Below are 6,000 nucleotides of genomic sequence, written 5' to 3' on the forward strand. Positions count from 1 at the left end.
ACCGAAAAGTCAAAGCCAATAAAAAGTTGGATAGTTCATGTCAACTACTACCAGTTTCTTTTCTGCTTGTCCCCAGTAATAAACAACATTTGTTTTTACTGCTGTGATAGTGAAAGGCTCTCTGCCTTTTTCTTGTTTTCATCATTAATCTCTGTCCCTTGTTTCTGATCACTAGATATCAGCTTCTGCTTCCAACCAGCTACGCTATCAGCATGTCCCTGTGAATTGATAGTTCAAGGAACATTCAGCATCTTCCCTTTCAAACCCTTCCTGTACACACCACAGACTGTCTGCAACAGAGTAGTTGCATGATTACACACAAAGTGTGTATTTGACCAATAGTTTGGGGAAAAATATTTTTTTTTAAATGGAAGCATTTTCCTGAAGGGAAAATGTAAATATTAATTACCATCAACTGGTAAACATGGTTAGCTGGAAGCTCCCAAACAGAATGCATATGATGACAGAAGGGCCTTTTGTTTTTAAAATAAATCTAGTTGAATCGTCGGTTTGAAGAAACACTAAAGGTTATTTAGGACAAACCCCTCTTTTCAAAGCAAATCAGGTTTCTCAGGGCTTTGTCCTGTCAAGTTTTAAACACCTCCAAGTTACACATCCTGATCCTTTGACATACCTCTCTACAGCCTGCAGAAGGCTCATTTGTTCAAGAACTTTTCACAAAGATAAACACCTCCAATAATTCCAGTCCTGCCTGTAGTATAAATGGAGTACCTCTATACATTCTAGCACAGCCCTCCTGATGCAGCAGAAAAACAGAATAGACCATATTGTACACAAAATAATAATCTCATAAACATAAGGAGAAAAAATTTTTGAGTGTCTCCCCTGATGAAATCTATGTGAATTATGAAAGTAACACTGTTTCGTTCACACTTTGCTATGTTTCCACTTTCTCCTAATCTACACCGCTAAACAGAAAATAGAAACAAACCTTTAATCATTAAAACATCATGAACTTTGCCTTCACTGTAGGCAGTCATAGAAAGGATTCAGGTCTACCCTTCAATAAATCAATGTTATTCCACTTGAACAAAATTATTCTATCATCACAAGTGACTACATAATGTCATTGACTTAAAAAGACCCATATTCCTCCCATATTGATATTCTTCACATATGATAGAAACATTAAGAACAAATTTGGTCTAATATTTCAGTAGAGAATTATTTTCAGTTCAGCTTTCAGATTTGAAAGTAAGAACTTTTCTGAAATGTTACTGAAGACTATGTCTTCAATAGTGTCTCGGACAGTACAGAAATCGTTTCTAAGAAGAGAATCAAAAACTCGGCTTGTCACATTTTTATACTTTTTGGGGTATATTAATCTGACTGATAGCACTGTGAAATGGCTTTTTTTTCTGAGCAGGAATAGACTATTTGTATGTATTTATGAATGGCTCTATTCCAAAGCTACTAAGTTTTTACGTTTTCTCAGTTACTACTGTAGTTATGGTTTATAGGCCTATTTGTGAAACTCATGGAATTGTTCTTTCCATATATTGACAGTTGCTGTAATGCCAAGAAACATAGAAACTTCTATCCTCGTTCATCATCATAATACTGATATGTCCTGAACCACTTGATATCAAAACAAGATGTGACTGTTGTTTCTTCACTGCTACCATAGTGCTTAAAAATGCGCCTGATACAGCCCTGATAGGTCATCGACCTGAGGCGTTCACACTCTAAACAGGATGAAACACTGCAATTAGAGAATTAGATGTGAGGGTACCAACACATACATGCCTGGATAATAGAGATGGAAGAACTGGTGGGTGAAGGGGAAGAAAATGAAGACCACTTAAAAACTATTCAAAGAAAACGTGAAGATGAGACACAGTGCACCATTCAGATGTAGATATAGGAAGAAACAGGGACAAATACAGATAAGATCAATAGAGCACTGGAAACAGAGACTACATGATGAAAGCATAATGTAATCACGGGAAAATATTCAAAAGAACAAGTGAACAGAAAGAATAGATACAGAAAGGAATTCTGTTTAGCAATCTTGCCATGGGATTTGATGAAGCACATATATGGAGATCGAAGTAGTTTGTGAAAAAGCACTAATGAAATAAAAGATTCCTTTTATCCTTTTTTTGTGTTTAGCTGACAGAAAGAATTGTATCTTGGAGCTGTTATTGTGGTCAAAGTGACAAGAAACTTCATGCTGAAGGTAGCATGTAGAAGAGTGCATAAGTTTCTTCAAATTTTACTGAATAAAAAATAGAGCATTTCTGTCAACAGCTAAAAAAGGAGGAGAAAATCTTCAGATACATCAAACCTCTCACCAGTAACATGAACTGTAAGAGGACTCAGATTCCATTTTGGGGGGAAAAAAAACCCAAGAAAATATATATAGATGATGTAAAGAAAAGGATGAGAATCAAGCAACTTTGGACATGCTTTTAAACTATGATACAAGAATTTCAACTTGTACGTTTCGATGCTCATAATCACAATTTTCTTAATATTCTTGGCAGATGTTTTTGCTACTAAAAGCAAAAGAGTGGGTAAGAATTTCAAATGTAAATCTCAAGCTACCCCAAGTGTGCTGCAGTGGATTTTTGCTCTAACACACATTATTGCACATCTGAAGTTGGAATTTACTTTTAACTGGTTTAATTACTCAAGCATGGAAAATATGGTCTATGATAACTCATGTGTTATATCATTTGAGACCATCAGAACTTGTGTTAACTTTCATCATTTCTTCTTATTCACCAGAACAACATTATTCTCTGCTTGGAGACATAACAAACAATAGAATGGTTTTTGTTGGAAAGTAGTCAAAGAAAATGTTCTGCTGAACTCAGAAGCCTTCTGCTACTACTGCTGCCCAAAGAGCCACTAGCTGACTTCCAGAAGGAACATCCAACTGAGGTATTGAGCTCTGTGATGGTAGATGTTTCAAGTTAAACAAAACTTACTGCACATCTGGAATTAGATCTCATAATTAAATGATGGTTATTAAAGATGCTATAGCAAATCCTGGATGCTTGCAAACAGAGATAAAAAGATCCAAGTGTAATACCATTTATCAACATAGAGCAAAACTCTGACCATTATGCTCATTCTTTATCTTGGCAAGACTAAAATGGATTATGCATACAGAGGTCTCATACCATTGAAACTACTATTCTTAAATGTGTTCTATGCTAGAAAATACTATTTATATAGCCCTTTGTATGCCCTATTCATAGTTCATATACTCTACAATGCACTCTGAAGGATCCTTATTGAGTAAATTTACACTTACACTATTCATATGTAACATTATCATTATAGTCTCAATGTTCTCAAGCATTAATCTTACAGGTATCATAAGTTTATTTTCAACAAATTCTGACTTTGCTAACATCACTAAAGGTATTACATATAGAAACGTTGCTTCCTGAAATGACACACTTAAGCTAAAAGTAATGCACAATAAAGTTTATTATTATTCTTACTCAAAAAAAACAGAAAAACACACTAGGAAGCGCAAAGGTACAGCACTACATTCCTATAGGCCTATGGGACAACGCTTATTTCTGTCACATCAGTTCTTTTGTCTGTCGGACATAGCAAAATGTTTAATTAGGCCTCTCAATAGTCTAATTATTTTTTGGTTTTAGCCTTCCATAAATGAAAGGCTTCATATAAACATCAGATACTTTAACATAGTAGACCAGAAATTACAGATTAATATAAACACGATATATGTAAACAAGTTCAAATTCTATCACCCTCCTCCTCTCCCTGCATAGAAAATAAATGAAGACACAAATTATTCACAATGGTGCTATTTAATGCTTTCTTTATAGGTGTCTGTCCACAAAAAAAATGTTGTAGATGCCCAGAATATTTTTGAAGTTTTTTTCAGTTGTCCATCATGCCCTATTTTCTATTGCCTTTTCATGGACAGACCACTGTTAGATTTCCTTATTTCTTGCTTGCCTTCATTTCTTCAACATCCCCTACTTCTCTTTAACAAGCTCTCTTCTCTCAAATCCCACTTCTATTACTATTATAGAAATAGCAAGGAAAACGACTTTCAGAGTGGCTGTCAGATAATGGCTTCTGCATTTGAAATTTGATTTTTTAAAATATCATGTTCAAAACCGGGAATCTGATTTGTGGAGGCTGTTTTCAGCTATTCTTTTTTTAACATTATTATTCTTGTGGAAAAAATGTGATGATCAGAATGTACAATCCTCCCTACAATATAGCTAACTTTTTCAAAAAAACCCTGCCAACTTGAGGCTCCCCTTGAAGTCTGGGAAAGACACACTCCTGGCTTCTGGTTCCTGCATCCCTCAAAAGATCTCTACCCATTTTGCATACAAAAATGTGGTTTGAGGCAATTTTTGCTGTAGGCTTAAACTATAGTATGGATTTTATGAGAATTAATACTTGAACCTGTTTGGAGAACCTAGCACTCCAATTTCTGTCAGGAACCTGCCGTTTAATTTTTAGTCATTTAACAATTAGCAATCACATAAACTCCCACTTCGGTTTCCCCACAAAAACAATGCAGAAAATTACATACTTTCAGATTAAAGTACCATATAGAGCACAAAGTACTATCATTATGATTTCTCCTAATCAAGATGGATAAAATAAAATTTTAGCCTTTGAACTTTGTTGTCTTATCACTCGGCAAGTGATATGGCTGGGCCATATAGTTAGCAACCGATGTCATACAGAATATCCCAACTTTGATTCTGGGCTTGAAGGAAGGAAACACTGACTAGTCCTAGAGAGCAGAGGGGAGAAAGAGCAAAGAATTAACAGAAAATGTCACTCTGTTCCCTGTTCTATTGTCATAAGTTGGATTTTATTTGCTGCTCGTACAGGCCGGGGAAATTCCTCTCCCTTCCACACAACCAGTGGAAGCTGAAGTGGAATAATGACATTGGGTGACTCAAAGGAGTAACCCGGGATGCTGGAGGCGCTGCTGGTGGTACTGCTGGTGTGAGAGAAATTACCCACTTGGCTCAGTGCTCCATCTGAAGACACAGTAAAATCTGCATGCGCCACACCTCAGTTTTACCAGATCCATCTTTTTTCTTTTTTCCTTGCTCTTTTCTTTTTTTTTTTTTTTTTTTTTTTTTTTTTTGCAGAAGAGAGAGAAAGAGTTTCAAATGGAAGGGAAATGAATTGAAGTCAGCAGTTCACAGTAATACAAAAACCAGTTCTGGCTGCATGATTGCATGTGTTATTCTGGCACTGCTTATCATGCATTACAAAATTTGCAATAAAAATTGTGAGTGGGTAAATGAAAAATTGATACAGTACCTAATATATATCATAGAGTTTAGGTCCTTTTTTCAAGATTATTTTTCTGTGAATGCAGTCAGTGATATTTCTCAGCTCATCAGACAAACTGAACATCTGCTCTTTGAAGTGTAAAGACAACTGCAGGGACTGAGGAATATTTTGCTCACAATCCTTTTCTATAATATATCCTGGACATAATGTTTAAACAACACTAAAATATGGCATACTGTGTGGATCACCACTTGATTTACACAGCATTGTACATTAGACAGAGGTGTTAGATTTTAAAAGGCTAACAAATTATATATAGATGTAACATATTTAGGATGTAAATAGAATTGCTTTACATGAGCAATTTAATTTATATACTTTTCTATCTATCCTGTAAGACTGAGGATTTGCCACTTGGTATAAAATAGTGTTCATTTAACTTAGAGCCCAATCCTGCATCTCCTGAAGTCAAGTTAAAGTTCCTGCTATCTTCAAAGAGATAAGATCATTTCGAAATTTAGAATTTGCACAACCAGCTACAGCAGATGAACAAATGTGACAATTTATAATTTTCTTTGCTACTTCTTCCCCTTCCACATTTTTTATGACTGAATTTATTTGTTCTTTTTCTTTCTATTTGTTTACATCTGGACTCTCCAAAAGGATTAAAAACATTATCTCGAGCTACTTTCAATTTGCTTCCACCAAAATCATTATAGATCA

Source organism: Chroicocephalus ridibundus, chromosome 6 (assembly GCF_963924245.1).
Source record: "Chroicocephalus ridibundus chromosome 6, bChrRid1.1, whole genome shotgun sequence".
NCBI classification, from domain to species: Eukaryota; Metazoa; Chordata; class Aves; order Charadriiformes; family Laridae; genus Chroicocephalus; species Chroicocephalus ridibundus.